Source organism: Somniosus microcephalus, chromosome 2, assembly GCF_052327205.1.
Source record: "Somniosus microcephalus isolate GS21.2 chromosome 2, FLI_Smic_1.0, whole genome shotgun sequence".
Taxonomy (NCBI): Eukaryota; Metazoa; Chordata; class Chondrichthyes; order Squaliformes; family Somniosidae; genus Somniosus; species Somniosus microcephalus.
This window is the reverse complement of record NC_140988.1, coordinates 101,006,837-101,034,464: the sequence shown is the minus strand read 5'-3', so window position 1 is coordinate 101,034,464 and position 27,628 is coordinate 101,006,837. Positions and strand designations below refer to the sequence as shown.

General features: G+C 44.9%; 1 protein-coding gene across 2 annotated transcripts in view; it reads left to right on the top strand.

The window, feature by feature from the left end:
• Positions 1-27,628, top strand: part of lrba (LPS-responsive vesicle trafficking, beach and anchor containing) — a 991,104-nt gene that overhangs the window by 325,749 nt on the left and 637,727 nt on the right. The window lies entirely within an intron of this gene.

Below are 27,628 nucleotides of genomic sequence, written 5' to 3'. Positions count from 1 at the left end.
GCTCTTGAGGTTTGCAATATCATCCAACTTTTTCCTTTATTACACTTTGTTCCTTAGCCCTATGAATCTGAATGATTTGTTACAAGACAGTGCAGGGGAGAGTTTTCTGAAAACAAACAGATGGCTGAAGTACAATATATGTACATTTGTGTATGCTCATGTGGTTGTTTTTTTATCTTTTTGTTTTTGACTTTACTTCTGTCAGCTTTTGAACTTGAGTTATGGGACTAAATAAATGGAATTTGTAAGCACACTGAAAGGATCCTTTCTTAAATTCAAAGTTACAAATACGCATTTGCTTTCCACACATCTCAATCAGAGTCATTTGATTGCAATTGGCAGTGAGGCCCCTTACTGACTTTCCTGTCCTCCCATAGCTTAGCAATACTGATGTGAATCATAGGCCTCACCATTGCCCCCATCGAAGGTCTGTTAACTTAGAGCAGGGTGATATTCGTACTTGGGACCAGCTTGATCTGTGACTTAGTACCAAACCACATGGCACATTTGCCCACTGAGTCATTGAGAGACCCCAGTAAGTGCATTCTGTTTGACAATTTCTTGCATATTTTTAATTTGAATAGATTTTCTTGGGGTATAGTTACACCTGGATGCCAGGATCCACAAAGCTGCCTCCCAAAAGTTAGAAGTTTAAATGTTTAGAAAGTGGGGAGAAGAAAATCTCTTCCTTCAGTATTTTAATTAAGATTGGGTAGATTAATAGTGTCCAGTGGACCATTTAACCAGGGTTGGAGATGGGTGATGTTGCAGAGTTGGAAGCAGGTGGTTTTTGTGATGGAGAGGATACGGGGTTGGAAGCTCAGCTCAGGGTCAAATTGGACACAGGTTGCTAACAGTCTGGTTTGGCCTGAGACTGTGTCCAGGGTGGGGGACATGATCACAGTCACAGAGGATGTAATTTGTGACTTTAAATAGGGCTGTTTCAGTGCTGTGGCAGGGAAGGAAATCTGATTGGAGAGGTTCAAATACGGAGTTGCGGGAAAGATGGGCATGGATTTGGGAGGCGACAACGCGTTCAAGGACTTTGGAGAGGAAAGGGAAGTTGACAATGGGGCAGTAGTTTGCAAGGAAAGAGGGGTCATGGGTGTTTTTTTTAAGAGGAGTGGGGTGATGATGACAGATTTGAAAAGGGGGAGGGGAACAGTACCTGAGGAGAGATTTAATGCATTGCCTCACATGGCTCCTTGCACAAGGTATCAAAAGTTTACTGGTGCCTGTGAAACCGTATCCCAGCAAGAATCACTGCCTTCAGAAAATTGGCTGGGGAGTGCAACAATCGTAATCTTGGGGGAGGGGAATGAGAGAGTAAGTAAGGAAGTACATTTCTCACTTTCAGAAGCAGTGTAGTTAATTAAGAAAAAAAATACAATCCCCACCGCTTATAGTGGGCGGATTGGGGCTAACGTGATTTGTCCGCTATAACTATTGGCTGGTAAAACCAAGTAGTGCAGAATAATGACAGTTTCAGTCGGGCTGTAGTACCCGGCTCAAAATTGCATCATGGCACAATTTTCCAACAACCTCGACATTCTAAAGGGAGTCAGGACAGTAAAACTTGAACCCCTTCATGAGTAGATCCTGTTGCTCTGCCACTATGTTACCACGCTCCCGATACAATTAAAATTTAACCAACACTTTAATTTGTCTGAATCAACGCAGCTTTTAAAACAGTAAGCAGAGAAGATTAAGTAACTAATGTAAACTGTGGAAAGCTGACCAAGAGTTAGTCATGTGCATATTACAATATATGAAGTTAATCACTTCAGATTAGATTAACTAAATAAAAGGTTTGGCCAGCAAGAGATATTCACTTCACTACCAGATTTCAGATATTTGGGTTCAAAGGTTAACAATTTAGTTGAAACTGGAATGTGATCTGATGGGCCATTATAGTAATTTTAGTAGAATGCACAAAGTATTTCATTGATGCCCAATGCTGACTAAATTGTGAAATTTTCTTGCTATGTCCATTTGGCCTTTGAAAAACACCCTGCAATATAATTATACACTTTGTCCTTGCGATCATTGGTTGTGTTTGGTAAGAGTATTTTGAGTTGTATGACATTAGGGTGAAGTACTGTGGTTGCAGATTTGTCACTAGTGGTGAGATCAATTTGAAGTGATGAATTGAGAGCAATGCAAGTGTATCGTACTACATTACTGACATAAGTAAGATTTTGAATATTTAATGTATTGCCACCAATATGCTAAACAAACCTGGTGACAACACAGCAGATGATCCATACAGTGTATTCGAATCTCTCTTCACCACCCGCCCCGTATATGGCTGGAGTTCTTGATTATGTAGAATCCATCCAGTTAAATTGTGGTACTAATTTCACAACTCCTTTGACAACAGATAAATAACTACATGTATGACAACTATGCGTGCAGGAAGTGTGTCCAGCTGCAGCTACTGGCAGACCGCATTGCGGCGCTGGAGCTGCGATTGGATTCATACTGGACCATTTGCGAGGCTGAGGAGGTCGTGAATAGCACGTTTGATCAGTTGGTCACACCGTAGGCAAAGGTTGGACAGGCAGAAAGGGAATGGGTGACCAACAGACAGAGTACTAGGCACAGGCAGGTAGTGCAAGGGTCCCCTGTGGACATCCCCCTCTCAAAAAGATACACCACTTTGAGTACTGTTGGGGGGGATGGCTTATCAGAGGAAGGCAGCAGCAGCCAACTTCCTGGCACCAGGGGTGGCTCTGCTGCACAGGACGGGAGGAAAAAGAGGGGGAGAGCTATAGTAATAGGGGATTCAATTGTAAGGGGAATAGATAGGCGTTTCTGCAGCTGCAAACGAGACTCCAGGATGGTGTGTTGCCTCCCTGGTGCAAGGGTCAAGGATGTCTCAGAGCAGCTGCGGAACATCTTGGAAGGGGAGGGTGAACAGCCAGTTGTCGTGGTACATATAGGTACCAACGATATTGGTAAAAAGCGGGATGAGGTCCTAAAAGCGGAATATAGGGAGTTAGGAGGTAAATTAAAAAATAGGACCTCAAAGGTAGTAATCTCAGGATTGCTACCAGTGCCACGTGCTAGTCAGAGTAGAAATAGAAGGATATTTCAGATGAATACGTGGCTAGAGGAATGGTGCAAGGGGGAGGGATTCAAATTCCTGGGACATTGGAACCGGTTCTGGGGGAGGTGGGACCAGTTCAAACCAGACGGTTTGCACCTGGGCAGGGCCGGGACCGATGTCCTAGGGGGAGTGTTTACTAGTGCTCTGGGGGAGGGTTTAAACTAAAATGGCAGGGGGTTGGGAACCTGAGCAAGCGGACAGATGAAAGGGAAACGAGGATAAAAGCAAAAGATATGAAGGAGAAAAACAGAAGTGGCAGTCAGAGAAATCAACGGTTTAAATCAAACATAGCCACAGTAAATAATAATTCTAATAGGTGTAAGAGCGTTAAAAAAACAAGCCTGAAGGCTTTGTGTCTTAATGCGAGGAGCATTCGTAATAAGATGGATTAATTAGCTGCGCAAATAGAGGTAAACGAATATGATTTGATTGGGATTACAGAAACATGGCTCCAGGGTGGCCAAGGCTGGGAACGCAACATCCAGGGGTATTCAATATTCAGGAAAGATAGGCAAAAAGGAAAGGGAGGTGGGGTAGCATTGCTGGTTAAAGAAGGGATTAACACAATTGTAAGGAAGGATATTAGCTCTGATGATGTGGAATCTGTATGGGTAGAACTGAGAAATACCAAGGGGCAGAAAATGTTAGTGGGAGTGGTATATAGACCTCCAAACAGTAATGCGGAGGTTGGGGACGGCATTAAAAGGGAAATTAGAGAAGCGTGCAATAAGGGCACAGCAGTCATCATGGGTGACTTTAATCTACATATAGATTGGGCTAACCAAATTAGTAACAATACTGTGGAGGAGGAATTCCTGGAGTGTTTAAGGGATGGTTTCCTGGACCAATATGTTGAGGAACCAACCAGAGATCAGGCCATCTTAGACTGGGTATTATGTAATGAGAAAGGATTAATTAGCAATCTTGTTGTACGAGGCCCCTTGGGTCGGAGCGATCATAATATGATTGAATTATTCATTAAGATGGAGAATGAAGTAGTCGACTCAGAGACTAGGGTCCTAAATTTAAATAAAGGAAACTACGATGGTCTGAGGCGTGAGTTGGGTAGGATTGATTGGGGAATGTCACTCAAAGGGTTGATGGTGGATAGGCAATGGCAAACATTCAAAGACCGCGTGGATGAACTACAGAATTTGTTCATCCCAGTTTGGCATAAAATAAAACAAAAAAGGTGACTCAACCGTGGCTAACGAGGGAAATTAGGGATAGCATAAGATCCAAGAAGAGGACATATAAATTGGCCTGAAAAAGCAGTAAACCTGAGGATTGGGAGCAGTTTGGGATTCAACAAAGGAGGACAAAGGGATTAATTAAGAAAGGGAAAATAGAATATGAGGGTAAGCTTGCAGGGAACATCAAAACTGATTGTAAAAGCTTTTATAGATATGTGAAGAGAAAAAGATTGGTGAAGTCAAGCGTAGGTCCCTTGCAGTTAGAATCAGGGGAATTTATAATGGGGAACAAAGATTTGGCGGACCAATTAAATACATATTTTGGTTCTGTCTTCACAAAGGAGGACACAAATAACCTCCCAGAGATGTCGGGGAACATAGGGTCTGATGAAAGAGAGGAACTGAAAGAAATCAGTATTTGTAGGGAAATGGTGTTAGGGAAATTGATGGGATTGAAGACCGATAAATCCCCAGGGCCTGATAATCTACATCCTAGGGTACTTAAGGAAGTGGCCCTAGAAATAGTTGATGCTTTGCTGATCATCTTCCAGCATTCGATGGAATCTGGAACAGTACCCATGGATTGGAGGGTAGCTAATGTTACCCCACTATTCAAAAAAGGTGGTAGAGAGAAAACGGGGAATTACAGACCGGTAAGCCTGACATCGGTAGTGGGGAAAATGCTAGAGTCCATTATAAAAGATGTAATAGCAGAGCACTTGGAAAACAGTGACAGGATCGGAGAAAGTCAACATGGATTTACAAAAGGTAAATCGTGCTTGACTAATCTACTGGAATTTTTTGAGGATGTAACTGGTAAAATAGATAAGGGAGAACCAGTGGATGTGGTGTATTTGGACTTTCAGAAGGCTTTCGATAAGGTCCCGCATAAGAGATTGGCGTGTACAGTTAAAGCACATGGGATTAGGGGCAAGGTATTGACTTGGATAGAGAACTGGTTGGCAGACAGAAAGCAAAGAGTTGGAATAAACGGGTCTTTTTCCGAGTGGCAGGCAGTGACTAGTGGGGTACCGCAGGGATCGGTCCTTGGACCCCAGCTATTCACAATATATATTAATGATCTAGACAAGGGAACTAGATGTAATATCTCCAAATTTGCAGACGACAGAAAGCTGGGTGGGCGTGTGTGCTGTGAGGAGGATGCCGAGAAACTCCAGGATGATTTAGACAGGTTGGGTGATTGGGCAAAAGCATGGCAGATGCAATATAACGTGGATAAATGTGAGGTTATCCACTTTGGTGGCAAAAACAGGAAGGCAGATTATTATCTGAATGGCAATAGATTGGGAGAAGGGGAAGTGCAACGAGACCTGGGTGTCCTTGTGCACCAGTCGCTGAAGGTAAGCATGCAGGTGCAGCAGGCGGTTAAGAAGGCAAATGGCATGTTGGCCTTTGTAGCGAGAGGGTTTGAGTACAGGAACAAGGATGTCTTGCTGCAGTTGTACAGGGCCTTGGTGAGACCACATCTTGAGTATTGTGTGCAGTTTTGGTCGCCTTATCTGTAGAAGGATGTTCTTGCCATGGAAGGAGTTCAGCGAAGATTCACCAGGCTGATACCTGGGATGGCAGGAATGACGTATGAGGAGAGATTGGGTCGATTGGGCTTGTACTCGCTGGAGTTTAGAAGAATGAGAGGGGATCTCATTGAAACTTATAAAATTCTGACAGGACTGGACAGATTAGATGCAGGAAGGATGTTCCCGATGGTCGGGGAGTCCAGAACCAGGGGTCACAGTCTAAGGATAAGGGGTAGGCCATTTAGGACAGAAATGAGGAGGAATTTCTTCACCCAGAGAGATGTGAACCTGTGGAATTCTCTACCACAGAAGGCAGTAGAGGCCAATACATTAAATATATTCAAGAAGGAGTTGGATATATTTCTTAAGGCTAAAGGGATCAAGGGGTATGGGGAGAAAGCAGGGACTGGGTACTGAATTTGGATGATCAGCCTTGATCGCATTTAATGGCGGAGCAGGTTCGAGGGGCCAAATGGCCTACTCCTGCTCCTATCTTCTATGTTTCTATGCAGTCTTGCACTTGCTCTGGTTTGAAAGTAGCGAATCATGATTTAAATTTCTGGCTGCACAGCTTATCTATGTCTAGGGAAGTTCTACACAGCCCAGCAAGTTGAAAGCTCCATCATTGGCCTTAATGGATGGATTGAGTGCTCACCTCACTTACAGCAAAATAAAGTAGTAGCTGTTATATCTGGTGTAATTAACTTTTCCTTTGTAGGCAGCAATATAACTTCATTTATATTGCCACACTGTCTTAATATAAGTGCGGCTACATTGCTGTCTCCAAAGTTGGTTCTGCTATCAATGCAGAAGTGTAATATAAAGGGCTATAAAATATCCTTTTACTTTTTTTATAGGGTAAAATAGTTTATTTACAGCAGTTTGCTAAACACTATTCAAAGAGACAGGAGAAATTATAATGGGGAATAAGGAAATGGCAGAGAAATTAAACACATACTTTGTGCCTGTCTTCATGGAAGAAGACGCAAAAAACTTCCCGTAATAGTGGAGAACTAAGGGTCAAGTGAGAATGAGGAACTGTAAGAAATTAGTATTAGTAAAAAAGTAGTACTGGAGAAATTAATGTGACTGAAAGCCGATAAATCCCCATGACCTGATGGCCTGCATCCTAGGGTTTTGAAAGAGATAGTGGATGCATTGGTTGTCATTTCCATTGATTCCAGAATGCGGATTGGAAGGTAGCAAATGTAACCCCACTATTTAAGAAAGGAGGGAGAGAGAAAACGGGAAGCTTAGACCAGTTAGCCTGACAAAAGTAGTAGGGAAAATGCTAGAATATATTAAGGATGTGCACAGGGCACTTAGAAAATAATAATAGGATTGGGCAGAGTCAACATGGATTTATGAAAGGGAAATCGTGTTTGACAAATCTGTTAGTTTTTTGACGTAACTAGCAGAATAGATAAGGGGGAACCAGTGGATGTGGTGTATTTGGATTTTCAGAAGGCATTTGATAAGGTGCCACACAAGAGGTTATTAAAAAAAAATGAGGGCTCATAGGATTTGGGGTAACACACCAGCATGGATTGAGGATTGGTTAATGGACAGAAAACAGAGTAGGAATAAACTGTTCATTTTTGGGTTGGCAGGCTGTAACTAGTGGGGTACCACAAGGATCAGTGCTTGGGCCTCAGCTATTCACAATCTATATCAATGATTTGGATGAGGGGACCAAATGTAATGGCCCAGATATTCCGATCGCAGGCCTCCCGCGGGCAGAGGACTGCAATCTGGAAAAATCTGCACCCTTACCTGAGGGCTCCCGGGAGGGGCACAGTTCCGATGCTGGGCCTCTCCAAATTGCCAGTGCGCAGGGCCCACGTATCCCAGAGGCGCAGGTAGATCGCAGCGTCCCTGGGATCACGTGGGCCATGGGGAGCCAATCAAAGAAGGGAATCTCCCTTCATACATTTGACAGGAAGACCTGTCAAGTATATGAATGGAGATCTCCCCCAAAACATAGTAAAACTTTAAATAATTTTTTTTTAAATCACCTTTTTAAAATGACTTGAAAGTACAAATAAATTAACTATTTTAAACAAAACTTTAAATTTTTGAAAAAAATAAAGTTTTTTTACGGGGCTTGAAATAAACTTACCTTTTTTTAAAGTAGTTTTAAATGATAAATCAGTAGAAAAAGTTTTTACTTTTTTCAACTCTTATCCTGGTAAGAGCAGACCTTACACCTGCTTTTACCAGGCGCAAGAATTGTAAGGGTTTTCTGCGGGAGGAGGGTCTCCAAAATGCGGAACTGTCCGTCCACAGAGGCCCTTCTCCTGGGCAGCTGGAGGATCTGTCAAGAGCTTTCTTGACAGATCGGAAATGCTGGTTTCCAGCGCATGCGCATGCCTGAAACCGGCATTTCCGATGTCCCTATGGGTGGGTACATAGCGCGTACCCACCCATAGGGATCGGAATATCCGGCCCAATATATCCAAGTTTGCTGATGATACAAAGCTGGGTGGGAATGTAAGTTTTGAGGAGGATGCAAGGAGGCTTCAAGGGGATATAGACAGTCTAAGTGAGTGAGTAAGAACACGGCAAATGGAATATAATGTGGAGAAATGTGAAGTTATCCACTTTGGTAGGAAAAATAGAAAAGCAGAGTATTTTGTTAAATGGTGAGAGATTGGGAAATGTTGGTGTTCAGAGGGACCTGGGTGTCCTTGTACATGAATCACTGAAAATTAACATGCAGGTACAGCAAGCAATTAGGAAAGCAAATGGTATGTTGACCTTTATTGCAAGAGGATTTGAGTATAAGAGCAAAGACGCCTCACTGCAATTGTATAGGGCCCTGATGAGACCACACCTCTGGAGTACTGTGTACAGTTTTGATCTCCTTACCTAAGGAAGGATGTACTTGCCGTAGAGGGAGTGCAACAAAGGTTCACCAGACTGGTTCCTGGGATGGGGGGATTGTCCTATGTGGAGAGATTGAGTAGACTAGGCCTATATTCTCTGGAGTTTAGAAGAATGAGAGGTGATCTCATTGAAACATACAAAATTCTTACAGGGCTTGACAGGGTAGATGCAGGGAGGATGTTTCCCCTGGTTGGGGAGTCCAGAACCAGGGGTCACAGTCTCAGAATAAGGGGTCAGCCATTTAGGACTGAGATGAGGAGAAATTTCTTCACTCAGAGGGTGGTGAATCTTTGGAATTCTCTACTGCAGAGGGCTGTGGAGGCTCAGTCATTGAGTATATTCAAGACAGAGATCAATAGATTTTTTAATATTAAGTGAATCAAGGAATATGGTTCAGGAAAGTGGAGATGAGGTAGAAGATCAGCCATGATCTTATTGAATGGCGGAGCAGGCTCGAGGGGCCGAATGGCCTACTCCTGCCCCTATTTCTTATGTTTGTGTTCTTATGTTAGAGTGTAATACTTACAATTTTAAATACATTGTTCATTTCATTTCTTATCTTGAAGTAATTTATTTTCTGGTATAATTGGAATCTACATTATACGAATGCGAATAATCCTCCTTTCAGGAATGAAATTAAATTAGTTCTCATGCCATTGGGTATCCTCGAACTCCTCCTCTCCCATGGAAAATGCTGTAAACATCTGAAAAGTATGTTTGAAAGCTGGAGGACACGTCAGTAATCTATTGCTGCACCCTAACACAGCACTGTGATGGAAAATATCCGACCTTGCCAAAGAATTGTATTTTTAAATCTATTGTGATTGCAATGATTCTCAACTTTGAGACATTTTTTAGTAGCACATAACTTAGTGATAAGGAAAGGATGACTTTGATATAATGAGATGATTGACATGATGAAAGGTTTGCTTTGTACACTTAATGGCTCTGAAAAATCAATTCTGGAAATACTAAGCTTTACATCATGATATGGAAATAAGTTCACATGATTCTCAGGCTATTATTTTCCATATTAATGTATTTTTATTTTACATATCGAATGCTGTTTAGAAAGAAAAAAAGAAAAGAAAGACTTGCATTTATATAGCGCCTTTCACAACCTCAGGAGGTCCCAAACCGATTTACAGCCAATGAAGTACTTTTGAAGTGTAGCCACTGCTGTAATGTAGGAAACGCGGCAGCCAATTTGTGCACAGCAAGCTCCCACAAATAGCAATTTGATAATCACCAGGTAACCTGTTTTAGTGATGTTGATTGAGGGATAAATATTGGCCAGGACACCAGGGATAACTCCTGTTTTTCAAAATAGTGCTGTGGGATCTTTTATGTCCACCTGAGAGAGCAGACGGGGCCTCGGTTTAGCATCTCTTCATTTAGGCAAAGAAGTTAAGAGTTCAGAAATGTGATTGGACAGTGCAGGCTTTTATTCTGCAACTAATCATATTATTGGGCTGTCAAGTGCAGTAGTGCATAGATGCACCACCTCGCAGTATTTGGGCACAAGCTCTTCCAAGTTCTTTCCCAAATAGTAATCACAATCTGGGCTCTCTGGGGAATCGCCAACAAGAGGTAAGACTCTTAAACGGGTTGGAAGGAAAATTGAAGAGAGCATTCAATTAACCCTTGCTGGTTTCATGTATGTAATCTGGCTGATTCAAAGCAGCATACATAGAGATTAAACTAAAATGGCAGGGAGTTGGGAACCTGTGCAGGGAAACAGAGGAAAGGGAAGCAAGGATAGAAGCAAAAGACAGGAAGGAGAAAAGCAAAAGCGGAAGGCAGAGAAATCAAGGGTGTAAATCAAACAGTGCCACAGTAAACAATAATTCTAAAAGGTCTAACAGTGTTAAAAAAACAAGCCTGAAGGCTTTGTGTCTTAATGTGAGGAGCATTCGTAATAAGGTGGATGAATTAGCTGCGCAAATAGATGTAAACGGATATAATATAATTGGGATTACGGAGGCATGGTTCCAGGGTGACCAAGGCTGGGAATTCAACATCCAGAGGTATTCAATATTCAGGAAGGACAGGCAAAAAGGAAAAGGAGGTGGGGTAGCATTGCTGGTTAGAAACATAGAAGATAGGAGCAGGAGTAGGCCCTTCGGTTAAAGAGGAGATTAACACAGTAGTAAGGAAAGATATTAGTTCTGATGATGTGGAATCTGTACGGGTAGAGCTGAGAAATACCAAGGGGCAGAAAACGTTAGAGGGTGTTGTATGCAGACCCCCAAACAGTAATGCTGAGATTGGGGATGGCATTAAATGGGAAATTAGAGACGTGTGCAATAAGGGCACAGTATTATCATGGGTGACTTTAATCTATATATAGATTGGGCTAACCAAATTAGAAACAATACTGTGGAGGAGGAATTCTTAGTGTATACGGGATGGTTTCCTGGACCAATATGTCGAGGAACCAACTAGAGATCAGGCCATCAAGCAGGCCCTGGAAGGTCGGACACCGCGGGAGGCTCGGAGGTCAGACCGGGTGGAAGGAGAGCCAGGGAGAAGCAGGCCCCGGGATGTCGGTACCACGGCGGCTGAAGATTATCGGGCAGGAGTGCGGGAAAGGCGGAGCGAGGCGAGAGCGGACCCTATTGTGATGGCGCCGATGAAGATGGCTGCCATCCTTGCGGACTCCGTGCGTACCAGCAGCTAAGTGTCCTTTGCTGCTTGGTGCGCTCGGCTCGTTAAGGAAAAGCATTTCACTGCCTGGATTTCACTTGTTGTATTTGGTTATGTGACAAATAAAAAAAAAAAAAATTGAAATAGATTTATTAGCAATCTTGTTATGCGAGGCCCCTTGGGGAGGAGCGATCATAATATGATGGAATTCTTCATTAAGATAGAGAGTGAAGTATTTGACTCAGAGACTAGGGTCCTGAATTTAAATAAAGGAAACTACGATGGTATGAGGGCAAGTTGACTAGGATGGATTGGGGAATGTTACTTAAAGGGTTGACGGTGAATAGGCAATGGCAAACATTTAAAGATCTCACGGATGAACTAAAAAATGTGTTCATCCTTGTCTGGGATAAAAATAAAACAAAAAAGGTGGCGCAACCGTGGCTAACCAGGGAAATTAGGGATAGCATAAGATCCAAGGAGAGGACATATAAATTGGCCAGAAAAAGCAGCAAACCTGAGGATTGGGAGCAGTTTAGGATTCAGCAAAGGAGGAGAAAAGGATTAACTAAGAGGGGGAAAATAGAGTATGAGAGTAAGCTTGCAGGAAACATAAAAACTGACTGTAAAAGCTTCTATAGATATGTGAAGAGAAAAAGATTGGTGAAGTCAAGCGTAGTTCCCTTGCAGTCAGAATCAGGGGAATTTATAATGGGGAACAAAGAAATGGCTGACCAATTAAATACATACTTTGGTTCTGTTTTCACAAAGGAGGACACAAATAACCTCCCAGAGATGTCGGGGACATAGGGTCTAATGAGCGGGAGGAACTAAATGAAATCAGTATTTGGAGGGAAATGGTGCTAGGAAAATTGATGGGATTGAAGGCCGATAAATCCCCAGGGCCTGATAATCTACATCCTAGGGTACTTAAGGAAGTGGCCCTAGAAATAGTAGATGCATTGCTGGTCATCTTCCAAAATTCTATAGACTCTGGCACAGTTCCCATGGATTGGAGGGTAGCTAATGTAACCCCACTATTTAAAAAAGGTGGTAGAGAGAAAACGGAATTACAGACCGGTAAGCCTGACATCGGTAGTGGGGAAAATGCTAGAGTCCATTGTAAAAAACGTAATGGCAGAGCACTTGGAAAACAGTGACAGGATCGGACAAAGTCAACATGGATTTACAAAAGGTAAATCATGCTTGACTAATCTACTGGAATTTTTTGAGGATGTAATTGGTAGAATAGATAAGGGAGAACCAGTGGATGTGGTGTATTTGGACTTTCAGAAGGCTTTCGATAAGTCCCACATAAGAGATTAGCATGCAAAGTTAAAACACCTGGATAGAGAACTGGTTGGCAGACAGGAAGCAAAGAGTTGGAATTAACGGGTCCTTTTCTGAGTGGCAGGCAATGCCTAGTGGGGTACCGCAGGGATCGGTGCTAGAACCCCAGCTATTCACAATATATATTAATGATCTAGACGAGGGGACTAGATGTAATATATCCAAGTTTGCAGACGACACAAAGCTGGGTGGGCGTGTGTGCTGTGAGGAGGATGCAGAGAAACTCCAGTATGATTTCGACAGGTTGGGTGATTGGGCAGATGCAGAATAATGTAGATAAATGCGAGGTTATCCACTTTGGTGGCAAAAACAGGAAGACAGATTATTATCTGAACGGCAATAGATTGGGAGAAGGGGAAGTGCAATGAGACCTGGGTGTCCTTGTGCACCAGTTGCTGAAGGTAAGCATGCAGGTGCAGCAGGCGGTTAAGAAGGCAAATGGTATGCTGGCCTTCATAGCGAGAGAATTCGAGTACAGGAGCAAGTATGTCTTGCTGCAGTTGTACAGGGCCTTGGTGAGACTGGGCCTTGGTGAGACCACACCTTGAGTATTGTGTGCAGCTTTGGCCGCCTTATCTGAGGAAGGATGTTCTTGCCATGGAGGGAGTGCAGCGAAGATTCACCAGACTGATACCTGGGATGGCAGGAATGACGTACGAGGAGAGATTGGATCGATTGGGCTTATATTCGCTGGCGTTTAGAAGAATGAGAAGGGATCTCATTGAAACTTATAAAATTCTAACAGGGCTAGACCGACTAGATGCAGGAAGGCTGTTCCCGATGGCGGGGGAGTCCAGAACCAGGCGTCACAGTCTAAGGATACTTTAGTATAATACTTTGGGAATTCTGCGTTGTCTGAGATACTGGCCTAGAAATTCAGTCTGGCCACTTTTGGGGCGGTAAAGTCGGGCGGTCGCTAAAGTTAGCGCCCGCCGGAAAGTGTAGGCCACTTCGCCGAAATTCAGTAGATTTGGCCAAGAGTTTGGGCGAGCGCTGAAACTGGCGTTGCACTGCTATCTTCAGGCGCTAAGCCGGCGATGCGGACTGATAACGCCGAGGCCGGGCGCAGCGCAGGTGCGGTCATGTTTTGATTGACAGCAGACACCCTGACGCCGGCCAGCTCTTAAAGGGGGAAGGGTCGACTTTGACTGCTGCCACGCCCTGCATAGTGGAGCCCTGCAGCTAGGCCTCAACACTGCTGGTGGACCCAAATAGCGCCTGAAGCCATGGAGAAGGCCCGTGAACGAGCGCAGCGCTTCTCCCAGCATGCTTTGAGGGTGCTGGTTAATGGTGTGGAAAAGAAAAGAGAGATTTTGTGCCCGGACAGTGGCAAGAAGGCTCCCAGGAGGCAGTACAGGAGAGCCTGGAAGAAAATCGCCCACAGGGTGTCATCCACCAGCGATGTCCCCAGGAGTGCGGACCAATGCCGCAAGAAGTACAACGACCTCACTCGGATGGTGAAGGTGAGTACCCTTTCCAGTGTCCTCCTCATCCTTGCATGTGCACCTCACATTATGGGCAAAGGGACCTCAAAGGCCTAATGGGCAGCCCTCCTCCCGCAGCTATGGCACTGGCATGATCATCAATAGCACTCTCTGCACTTAACACACTGGCCAAGCTATTCGACCATGGGAGGCAGTGCACACAGCAACAGGGCACCACACTGGCCAAGCTATTCGACCATGGGAGGCAGTGCACACAGCAACAGGGCACCACATTGGCCAAGCTATTCGACCATGGGAGGCAGTGCACACAGCAACAGGGCACCACACTGGCCAAGCTATTCGACCATGGGAGGCAGTGCACACAGCAACAGGGCACCACACTGTACTTAGAGGCCGTCCTTTCTCTTGCAGGCCAAGCTGGCGCGGAATTTGAGGAGCCAGTCTGCCACCGGGGGAGGCCGTCCCCAGTACCAGGCGCTCAGTGAGCTGGAGGAGAGCGTGGCTCGACTCATGCGTGGCCGGGTGACTGGCCCTGTTGCCATTGGAGATGCGGACCCTGTACTGGGAGCCACTCGTAAGGACATGACCGGTTGGACCTCTCTCGTTGCCCTTGCGCTTCAGATCTACATCCTTTCCCACTGTCCGACCAATGCGCATAATGCAACCTCTCATGCCTCCCTCGCTGACGCCCTGTCCTCACTCTAAAGCTACTCTTGTGCCTTCCTGCTTTCAGCTGGTGAGGAGGAGGAGGTCCCTGAAGCTCAGAGTGCCAGGCCCTTGGAGGAGGAGGATGACGAGGACCAGGAGGAAGGCGGCACATCGGGGGAACCCTCATCCGCGCCAGGGGATGGCAATGGAGGGGAGACGTCTGGCCTGAAGGAGAGGCAGGGGGAAGTGTTGCAGGGGAGGGCAGTTCCTGGGCCCAGTGGGGTCGAGGCACGCGGGAAGGGTCGGGCAGCACGGCGGCCTTCTCCCCAGAGGGAGAGTCCGCCCTCCAGTCCGGAGACGGTCCTCGCCCAGGAGGTGCGCCGCCTCGATGAGATGTCCGCGGCGTCGGAGCGGCGCCACAAGGAGTTCATGGGGGTTGTGGGATAGTTGCCTCAGGCCATTGAGTCCCTGGCTCATAGTGTGGTCGCTTTCGGGGAATCACAGGCCGGGGGGTCGAACAACTCGCGGCAGCACACGACAGGGGTGTCCAGCAACTCGCGGCAGCGCAGGACAGGGGTGTCCAGCAACTCGCGGCAGCGCAGGACAGGGGTGTCCAGCAACTCGCGGCAGCGCAGGACAGGGGTGTCCAGCAACTCGCGGCAGCGCAGGACGCGAGTCGCGAGTCCATGAGTGGTGCCGTCCAGACACTGGCAGATCTGATGCGGGCACATACCAGGGCAGTTCGGGCACTCACTTCTGCCACACTCGCTGTGGCGCGGAGGCATCGCCAGGGCACCCGCCGCCCTGCTGCAGCACAGCGGTCTGGCCTCCACCAGATTGGTGCGCTTGTTGCACTGCCAGCCCGGCCGAGTGCCAGTGTCTCTGGCGAACAGCGCGCGCCTGGCATCAGCCAGCTTGCCCCCATTGGTGCAGCCGACACTGCCACTCCCCCAGCCAAGGTGCGACGAGCTGCTGCTGAGACTGATGCTGGGCAGCCACAGCTGCAGCAGTCAGCAGCCGGCCCCTCCCGGGCCGGGCCTCGTCTAGGCCGACCCCCCAAGGGCATCTGCCGTCACGCATTGTGGCCCTCATGAGCCTTCCCCCAGCCTTGCCACACCCACAGGGCCCAGGTTGAGGCGGAGCAGTAGGTCGGGCAGGGGCCGGAGAAGCCTGCATAAGGACTCGCCCTCTCGGCACACCCAGTAGAGTGTGGTGATAGCGGTTTTTTTTATATGGGGGTGTTTGTGTTCTCGGGGGGGCTTATTTTGGTAAGGCCGAAGATGAAGGCATTTTTTGTTTTTATGGGGGTGTTTGTGTTGTGGAGGGGCGGGCTTATTTTTGTAAGGCCGATGATGAAGGCCAATTGGATGGGCAAGTTTTGTTATTCCTCCCCAGGTTGTGGGAGTGACAGATGTTTTTGACTGTTTTTTGGGTGTCTCGTCTGTTTTTCTGTTTCATGTGGGAAGGGCCCTGAGTTTGTAAAATAAAGCTTTTTATTTATTCAGCATGTCCAGGTGTCATGTTTCAAGTGGTTGTTGCGTTAACCGGCTGAGGGCTTGCGGAGCGGCTGCATTCAGGTGCGTTCATTGCCACAGGCCATTCCCTGACAGGGGGCCTAGAAGTGTCGTTCAATAAGCCGCCGGCGGACGGCCCTTGGACCTTGTGGCTCCCTCCTGGGCTGGTACTCCTCCTCCTCCTCATGGTCCTCCTGCTCGTCCTCCTGAGGTGGTGGTGCAACGTCAGGTGGCAGTGCCTGAGTCCTGCGGATAGCCAGGTTGTGCAGCATGCAGCACACGACGACGAACTGGGAGACTCTATCCGGCGAATACTGTAGAGATCCGCCGGAACGATCCAGGCAGCGGAACCGTTGCTTGAGGACGCCAATCGTTTGCTCTATGATGTTCCTTGTGGCTTGATGGCTTTCGTTGTATGCCTCCACCGCTGGGGTCCTGGGCGCGCGGAGCGGGGTCATGAGCCATGTACACAAAGGGTAGCCCTTGTCCCCAATAAGCCATCCCCTTGGTGGAGGCTGTGCCTCGAACATGTCAGCCACAGTAGTCTGGCGCAGGATAAATGCATCGTGGCTGCTTCCTGGAAAGCGGGCATTGACAGCTAGGATGCGCTGCCTGTGGTCACACACCAGCTGTACATTGAGGGAATGGTAGCCCTTCCGGTTGCGGTAATCCTCGGCATTGTCGATAGGTGCCCGCATAGCCACATGCGTGCAGTCAATGGCGCCCTGCACCATGGGGAAGTCGGCGATCCTGGCAAATCCGACTGCACGCTGCTCCTGCCTCTCTAGGGTCATGGGGAAGGAGATGAATTGGTGTCTCCTTGCGAAAAGTGCATCGGTGACCTGCCGGATGCAGCGATGCGCGGCGAACTGGGAGATGATCGCTATGTCCCCAGCAGCGGCTTGGAAGGAGCCGCTTGCATAAAAGTTCAGAGCCACCGTGACCTTCACTTCCACCGAGAGAGACGTCCTGCACATCAGCTGTGGACGCAGATCTCTGTGAAGCAGCTGGCAGATCTCTGCAACCACCTCCCTTCTGAAGCGCAGCCTCTTAACACAATGCGCCGCAGTCATGGTGAGATAGGACACCTGCTGCCGGTATTGCCTGAGTGGGTAAGGCCTACGTTGCCGACGCCTGATGGCCCCTCTGCGTCTAGGCATGGCTGGCCCTCTCACACAGCGTCTGCGAGCCCTTCACACATAATGCTGCAACTGAGGGTTGGAACCCCATACAGCCCCCATAATAAACTTGCAAACAGTGAAATCACAATGATTCAAATGTCAAAGCTCTGGCCAGAAGCCAAAAATACCCCTCCTATGTTGTCCCAAATCAGTAAGCTGTGTTCCTTGGTCTCTGTCCAGAAATCCAAAGCAGTAAAGTCATTGCAGCAAAATGGCTGGGCTTTATAGGTCAGTGTAAGTGCCCTTTAATTAGCGCTCCCCGAGGCCCACAGGGCCTCTGTTGCGTTCCACTTCACAGTTCTTAACAGCGCCACGCCCACATTGGGCGGGCGCCACTGAATTTCCGGTTTGGGGCGCACAAACAGCGTTGCACGACGAAATGACGTCATAAGCTGCGCGCGCAGCTGAGCGGGCGCAAACACTTTGCGCCGGCGCTAAATGTCTACTGAATTTGGGCGTAGGCGCAGATCGGCCTGCGCCCGGGCGCTAAGTGCCTAGCGCTGGAAATATACCCCTCTTATGGCGTTAACGGCTGGCGAACGCAACTGAATTTCTAGGCCACTGTCTTTTATTTAATGCTTAATGCACAAAAGTAGGAGGTTTGGTAAACAGTGAGGAGGACCATAAAATACTTTACGAAGACATAGACATGTTAGCGGAATGGGTAGACGTGGCAGATGCAATTTAACATGGAACATAGGAACAGGAGTAGGCGATTCAACCCCGCGAGCCTCTTCTGCTATTAAATTGGATCATGACTGATCTGTATCTTAACTCCATCTATCCACCTTGGTTCTGTAACCCTTAATACCCTTGCCTAACAAATCTATCAATCTCAGTTTCAAAAATTTCAATTAACCTAGCCTCATCAGCTTTTTGGGGAAGCTGTTCCTGATTTCAACTACCCTTTGTGTGAAGAAGTGCTTTCTGACATCACGCCTGAACAGCTTAGCTCTAGTTTTAATGTTATGCCCCCTTGCTCTGGACTCTCCCAGCAAAGGAAATAGTTTCTCTCTATCTATCCTAACAACTCCTTTGATCATCTTAAACACCTCAATTAGATGACCTCATAATCTTCTATATTCAAGGGAATACATGCCTAATCTATGCAACCTGTCCTCATAATTTAATCCTTTTAGCCCTGGTATCATCTGGGTGAGTTCAAGGTTATACATTTGGAAGAAAAAAAACCCGCAAGGAATGAGTGTATACATTTGATGGAAAGACGCTGAAGGGTGTAATTCAGTAGTGGGCAGAATATGGCCCGCCAAGTTATTCTATCCAGCCCACTGGGCGGGACAGAAATAGAGAGCAAACCGGAGCTTGAGCTGCATATTTGTCTATCCACTTTCACTTCTCGTGAGTCAGGGACGGACCCGAACTGCAGCCAGGGAACACACAGTAATATTTCATTCAATTTTTCAATTTGCAAAATGATTCTCCCCAGCCCAGTCTTAAAAGGATCTGTTCTGCGATTCTGGGCCCTAATGGCGGGCGTCTGTACCCAGAATGCATTGTGTACTCGAATATGCCCTATCCATTTTAGAGTTGAGTCATGGCTGCTCACCTCGATGACTCTTTCATTGAAGAAAGAGACCGGCGCTGCGTCTTCCATCGAAGAAAGAGACTGGCGCTGTGTTTTTCCTCTCCTGGTACTAATAATATGACGGCAGCGGTGTTCTCATTGCCATTTTAGACATGGGCGTGGATCCCGGAGCACAAGGACTCCAGGTAATGGCACGTAATTAAAGAAACTACACATGCCCTCATTGTTTAGTCTGCCATCATTTTTGTGGTCAGTATTGTTTCTGTCATAATGGAGGGCTCTTCATTTCTACCTTGCTGTAGCTGGGGGAACCATGATGTGGGTTTATTTCTGCTCGCTGGGTCAGTGTTCAGGCTAATTGGAACTTCTGTTGAGTCGGGACTGTGCTGGGGCTGATGAAGGGCTTTGCACACTGAATCATTTCGAGAATAGCCTCGTACACAGTTAGCCTTGTAATCAGATAGCAAAATAAGGAACAATGGATACCTGCATGGGGTATTGCAAATAACAGGGCAAACGGCCAGCTGCACTGTCAAACATGTAACCCCTGTATGTTTTCAAAGACCTTGCAAATGTAGCTGGTTGGTTTCAAAAGCCTTACTCTGGGTGTGCAATTATTTGTGTTGGAGGGCCACTTCACAATACTTCACCCACAGCAACTCTTCCAGCGGCAGGAGCTGGTGAGTGGCCTGTGCGGGACCTTGTGATTGGTCCACGGCCGCGCACCTTAGGGGGAACATTGGTGTGTGGCCCTCAACAGCTTACTTGTTAAGTGGCCCTCCAGCCCAAATAATTGCCCACACTGATGTAGATGAACAGAGGCGCCTAGGAGTTCAAGTACATAATTTCTTGCAATTGCAAGTGCGAGTGCAGGTACGTAAAGACATGCAGAATTTTGGGTTTTATAAATGGGAGCATTGAGTACAGGAGTGAAAAGGTAATAATTAATTTATATGAAACATTGGTTATACCACAGTTGGAATACTGTACAGTTTTGGGTAACCCATTATAGAAAGGGCATTAAAGCCACAGAGAGCGTCAGTGTAGATTCACCAAGATGTCAAAGACTGGAATCAATAATAATAGACTTTACATAACGGAACATTGGAGCACAGAAGGTTAAAAGGATATTGAAGAGGTTTTTAAAAATTATGAAGCATTATGAAGAGTTATTCAGGCTTGTGTGTTCAGTGCAACATTTTGTCCTGAAACAAAAGCAAAATACTGCGGATGCTGGAAATCTGAAATAAAAACAAAAAATGCTGGAAATACTCAGTAGGTCAGGCAGCATCTGTGGAGAGAGAATAGTTCTGACAAAAGGTCATTGACCTGAAACGTTGGCCCAGAAATTCGGGTCGGGGGCTTCCCGCGGGTGCAAGCCCCCGACCTGCACTTATCTTGCGCGCCGGCCATTGAGCTGTGGGCCCCCGTGGGATTCCGATCCGGGGCCTGGTCCAGCTGCCGGCGCGCAGTGCTTGCATATCCCAGGGGCGCAGTTAGTTCGACGCGGCCCCTGGGATCACGTGGGCCATGGGGAGCCAATCGGAGCAGGGAATGCTCCATTCATAAGATTGACAGGAAGAGCTATCAAAACTTATAAATACTACGGGTCCCAAAACATCACTAAATCTTCAAATACATTTTTTTTTAAATCACATTTTAAAAATAAATTATAAATTACATGAAATAACTATTTTAAACTAATTTAAATTTTTGAAAAAAGTAATTTTATTTTCTAACGGGGCTAAAAATAAACTTACCTTGCTTTAAAGTATTTAAAAATAATAAACCTGTGGAAAAAATGTTTTAATTTTAATTAATTCACCACTTACCTTGTAAAAAGCAGGCCTTACGCCTGCTTTTTATATGTGTAAATTCTGCAGACTTACCCTCCTGGGAAAATCTGTAAAATAAAAACCAAAGTTCGATGCGCACGCGCAGCCTCTCGCGCACGCGTTCGAACTCTGAACCCCTTCGTTCAGGGGAACGGAAGTGCCGGTTTCCCGCGCATGCGCAGTGCATGCAGGAAACCGGCACTTCCATTGGGCCTATGGGTGAGTACCCCGTGCGTACTCACCCGTGGAGACCTGAATTTCTGGGCCAACCCTCTCTGTTTCTCTCGCCACAGCTGCTGCCTGACCTGAGTATTTCCAGTTTTTATTCTGTCCTGAAAGATGCACTTCAAAACTGTTCACCAAGGAACAAGCTAAGGCACATCTGATTCATAGAAGGAAACTTGTATTTCGAGAATAGTACATTAACAAAATAAAACTGAAGACAGCATTCTGATGGATACTTTAGCCCAGAGTAAACTATTTCCATTTTTTCCTTTTATTGCATTTCCTTAAGAAAAATGTGCATCTATTTTTTAAACTCACACAGTAAGTCGCAAGGTACTCAAACATATATTGGTACTTAGAGGAATACATTGGGGTGGTTGGTACGTTGTGCAGGTGTTTGGCATAGCATGGATTTTGGGGGTCTGGATAAATGACGGTCCCAGGGTGTAGCCTGGCCAGGGGCTATTGATGGTCTTAAAAGAATGGTGACCGGCCTTGTACAGCTTGGGTATTGGCCTTTGTGACTCATTAGGAATGGGTTAATTTTGGGTGTTCCCCTCTGCCTTACTTTGATGGTGGTCTGGGTTTGTGTGGGAGGTGTATGGGTCATATGTTTCCAGGAATGGGTTCTGGACTGCTTGGTGTTTCCCGAATTGCAAATTTCTGACTGGCAAATGCCCCACAGATGTTTCACCCATATGTTTGTTGTGGGGATTGATCTGTATCAAGTGGGGAATGCATTGTCCTGAAGCTAATAGTGACCATGTATTAACCTATGTATTGCAGTGAGTATTTGCTTTCTAGTGTGTCAGCCCAGCAGGTACAGGCTGGGTAATGGGGGAGTGATGGTCCTTGTCTGTCAATTCCTGCATGATTCAGGGCCTGGGGGCTCTTAGTATTAACCTAGATTGAACAATTGTGCGCTCCTAATTCCTACCCCACCCACGGATTTATCATGTTTGAAAAAGGTTGGATATTCAACATTTCTCCGACAAAGGCATGACTGTTCGATGCATGCAGTTAGTGTTTGTAGACGCTTTCTAGCTTACAGTCTGGAGTTTGGGATTGGCTTTGGCTTCCTCTTCCATGTCCTAGGTGGGGTTTTCTTTGGTACACTGTTGTTTTGGTTGGCTTTGGTAGGGTTACCTCCCTTGTTTGTGAGCTTTCTGAGGCTGGGAGCATCTTAGGGTGCCATCTTGTCAGCGACTTAAATTTGTCTTCATTCCCTTTTGAACTAGCTAGTTAAAATGTAAGCAGTCTTTCCTTACCAAATTTCAGAATGAAAGATAGAAGGCAAATTATCTATGAGCATCAGACTTGGTTGGTCTGAAAATTAGCTTGGATACAGGATCTTTGTCCGTGCAGATTTTTATGTGGTCAAGGCATTAACAGGTACTCTGAATCAAGACAACATGCAAGTACCTGCTCATTAGCATTCTATGCCCTGGTCCCTACCTTTGATTCTGGATGATTGGCAACTCTAATGAAGACTGAATATGTACTTGGAAATTCTCAGTCAGTCTTTAGATTTGGCAGAACATCTGAACGTGGATAAACTGAGATTTGCATTGTTTATGTGCAACAGAGATGTAGAATGTGCACCGAGACAAATCTGACTTCCATCTAAATGTCTTGTTGCATACCAATCTCCAAGAAATATCTTCTAAATACAGTTCTTTAACCCCTGTGGATTGATTCAGGGAGTACTTCACAAAGGCTGGTGGAAATCTGGAACCAAAAAAGCTGTTGAGACTAGGTCAATTGAAAATGTCAAAACTGAAAGATTTTTGTCAGGCAAGAGTGTTGATGGATATGGAACCAAGGTGGGTAAATGGAGTTAAGATTCAGATCAGTCATGATCTAATTGAATGGTGGAAGAGGTTCGAGGGGCTTAATGTCCTACTCCTGTTCCCATGTTCCTATGATTCTAATTTCATTGTTTTAGGTATTATGTTGATTCACTATCTTGCTTTATCATTTGGCTTCTATGTATTAACTAACATGAAAATAAATCTAACTAGTAGTTTTAGTCTGTAAACATTGGTCGACAGTGGTGGTATTTTCCACCTTTCAGAGGAAACAGGGAATGTCTGGACATTCCATGTCATCTCCTTGATTATTACCACGTGACCCAAAAAACTTGTAGTTTGTTATTGGTTTATTTTTTCTTTATCTTGGTTGTTAGTTTTATGTTTCTTTTTGAAATGCTGCCCTCAAAATGGAAGTTACTTCTTCATTGGAAAGCAGCCTGATCAGTAAAAACTCCTTTACAAACCTCCAGATCCACAAAATTCAAAATAACCAGTGAGTAAGGAATAGAAGTTTAAGTAGAGCCGAGTTGCCTGTGCATCCTAATTACACTTCAGGTTTCGAGTTTGGGTTTCTGTCCATAGGGTTGGTCTGTTATGGAAACTGCCTTCAAGCCAAAAATGTTGGGAGAAGTCCAAATAATAGGTTTTGTAGTGGGAGGTTGATGCATCATAGCAATATTTTGTAGAAATTAGCATTGTGGTACAAATTGTGTGCAATGAAAATGATGCTTATTCTTACAAGGCTGGTGGCTGGGTTGGTTATATCAGTTGATAGTAGCATGGATAGAGGATTGGTTAACGGACAGAAATCAGAGAGTAGGGATAAACTGATCTTTTTCAGGTTGGCAGGCTGTAACTAGTGGGGTGCCACAAGGATCAGTGCTGGGGCCTCAGCTAGTTACAATCTATATTAATAACCTAGATGAAGGGACAAAGCGTAATGTATCCAATTTTGCTGATGATACAAAGCTAGGTGGGACAGTAAGCTGTGAGGAGAACAGAGTCTGCAAAGGGATATAGATAGACTAAGTGAGTGGGCAGTAAGGTGGCAGATGGGGTATAATGTAGGAAGAATAGAAAAACAGAATCTTTTTTAATTGGTGAGAAACTTTCAAATGTTGGTGTTCAGAGAGATTTGGGTGCCCTCGTGCAAGAAACACAGAAAGCTAGCATGCAGGTAGAGCAAGCTATAAGGAAGACAAATGGCATGTTGGCCATTATTGCAAGGGGGTTGGTGTATAAGAGTAAGGAAGTCTTGCTACAATTGTACAGGGCCTTGGTGCGACCACACCTGGAGTACTGTGCACAGTTTTGGTCTCCTTATCTAAGGAAGGATATACTTGCCTTGGAGGGAGTGCAACGAAGGTTCACGAGATTGATTCCTGGGATGGCGGGACTGTCGTATGAGAAGAGATTGAGTAAACTAGGCCTTTATTCTCTTGAATTCAGAAGAATGAGATGGGATCTCATTGAAGCATACAAAATTATTACAGGGCTTGGTAGGGTGGATGTTGGGAGAATGTTTCCCTTGGCTGGGGAGTCTAGAACCAGGGGCCACAGCCTCAGGATAAAAGTTAGGCCATTCAGGACTGAGATGAGAAATTTCTTCACACAGGGTGGTGAATCTTTGGAATTCTCTACCCCAGAGGGTTGTGGCGGCTCGGTCTTTGGTATATTCAAAATAGAAGTCGATAGATTTCTGACTAGTAAGGGCATCAAGGGATATGGGGATAAGGCCAGTGAATGGAGTTGAGGCAGAAGATCAGCCATGATCTCATTGAATGGCGGAGCAGGCTCAAATGGCCTACTCCTGCTCCTATTTCTTATGTTCTTATCAGGACATCCTCAAGTGCTTTATATTGAAGTGTAGTCACTGTTGTAATGTATGGAAAGTAGTCTAGAAATCGTTGTCCGTGAATGCCAATATTATTCCACGAAAATTGGTATGTTAATAGTTTCTATTTTATTAGTAATGGTTTTATGTTCAGAAATAAGCTGTTTATTATTGACACCAACTAGTGAGTAAACATTTGTATTTTCATTGGATTTAGCTTTTTTGATTTTGTTTTTCTTCACTAAATCATTGCCTAAAGCTAAAATGGTGTGGAGATGCCGGTGTTGGACTGGGGTGAACAAATGTAAGAAGTCACACAACACCAGGTTATTGTCCAACAGCTTTATTTGAAATCACAAGCTTTCGGAGCGCTGCTCCTTCGTCAGGTGAAGGCCAGTGTCCTCCTTCACCTGACGAAGGAGCAGCGCTCCGAAAGCTTGTGATTTCAAATAAAGCTGCTGGACTATAACCTGGTGTTGTGTGACTTCTTACATAAAGCTAAAATGCTTACGTGTTCATATTTTTTGCCTCTGTAAATTAAGGCATTTGATCCTAACCATAGAATGACAGCACAGAAACAGGCCATTTGGCCCACTGTGCCTGTGCTGAATATGGAAAGAAATATCAAATGAAGGCAAAATTAAATGAAAAGTTTTCTTTTATTGATGTAGACATTGTTTTTATTATAGAGGGAGCCAGAAAATTCTGATTTGGTGAAGATTTGAGGTGCTGCTCATTAAGACTAGTCTACAGACATGTGAAGGATACTTTTTGCCTATGTATGACATTGTAATGGCGGAATAGTGACCTTATTTTAGGGTAGAGGTGGGATAAAAATGGAGATTGATTTAGTATTGCTGTCTGCTGTAGGAAGTGCTGGGTGTTCACACCGGTTTATAATTACAACTGGTTGAAGAAAGCATTTACAAAAATAGTGTTTTTTTTGTGAGGTTGTGCTATTTTAGTGCATGAGATCTAAAAATGCAAGAGCTATCTCACTTGGCGTAATGAATGACACTTAATAAATGCGGGTTTGTTGCAGAAATCCCATTTAGCTGTCCTCCCAGATTGGAGAGGAAACGTGCAGGAGTTTGAGAGTTATGGGTAATGGAATAGATGTAAAACCAAAAATATTTTTTCCTGTGTAAATGCTGCTTTTATCCCATTTCTGAAGGAGCTGATCAGTTTTAGCTATCTTGTAGCTGGATCCTGTTGGGGTTCACCTTTCATAGAGAGGACACAACCTGCCATTAATTGTTGAATTTTAATAGACTGAAGCATAATAGAAATGGATAATGTAATATGATGGGCATTGTTTGGCACTTTTAGAAATTGTTACTGAACATGTGACACAATGGAAAATATTTATCCTGATATTGTTTATCTATTATGTAGTTTTGTAGTACAGTACCTATGCTGACAGTCTATATTTTCTGTTTGCTCCTTCTGTAACCTACAAATGTTTGGCTTTAGAAAACCTCTAGTGACTAAGTTCTGTCATTGCTTTAGTTTGATAAAGTAATCCTGCTTTGCACAGAAAACCTTTGGACTGCAATATTTCCAGAATGTTCTTGCAAAATTTGTAAAGCAGTTTATATTCTATGTTACCTCAAGTGCTTTTGACAGATAATTTTCTCAAATAAGAATATACCTGAGAATTATGATAAAGTGGAGAACATAAATTAAAACATTTGGATGTGATTTTTTTGAAAACTGTATTTTGACATTAGAAAGAAGGGAAAGAACTTGTATTTATATAATGCCTTTCACGACCTCAAGACATCCCAAAGCACTTTACACCCAACGGAGTACATTTGCTTTGTATCCACTGTTGTAATGTAGGAAGCGCGGCAGCCAAATTACGTACAGCAAGGTCCAACAAATAGCAATGAAATAAATAACTAGATCATCTGTTTTAGGTGTTTGAGGGATAAATGTTGTCTCGGAAACTGGGAGGACCCCCCTGCTTATTAGATTAGTACCATGGGATCTTTTATGTTCACCTGAGAGAGTAGATGGGGGCCTCGATTCAACGTCTCATCCGGAAGATGGCATCTCTGACAATGTCAGCCTAGATTATTTGCTCAAGTCTCTGGAGTGGGAACCCATGGCCATCTGGATCGGGCGAGAGTGCTACCACACTGTCAGTTGTATGTAAAACTAACTAAATGAGAGGAATTGGTTGTTTGCAAAACGGGACTGAGCACTATAGGGAGGAAAATATAATCTCCCTGTACATAGATTCAATTGTATCTTATTCTAAGTACAGTTACTTCTCTGTTTTGTGATTCATTGCTCGAAGATGAATAGAATTAGATGCAAATATGGTTTGAAACTTCTCTGAATAACATCAATTTACAGTTTAGGAATAGGTATGAATTTATTGACTCCGTTAATTGCATCTTACAACCCGTCTCTTTGAAGTGCTAAAATATGATTTCCGGCACTTTAGAAGCATTAGTGGTCAGGTCTGAGGCTTTTAGCGTGTTTTTTTCAGTACCACTGGGAGATGGCTACCTCAGACCTTTATATACTCTGCACATCAAATTGTTTTATTGTTCTTGTAATGCGTGTACATGCTGTGTTGAAATATTAAATTGGTCATGAAAGATATTGACCATTAAGCTGTTTCCAGAACTATTAAAACTCACTTAAGGTTTGATTCAGCTGAGGCTTATTTGGAAGTTGTTTAGACTAGGGTGTTCCTTGGTAATTGTGGATGAAGTGGATAATGCTGAACTACATCATGATAAATATTTTTTCTACTCTCATGGCATTTTCTATCTTCACTAATTATAAAGTAAAGATTTATAGCAAGTGTCAGTCAGTTGGCAGCATTGGTGTGAAGGCTGTGGACCATATGGATC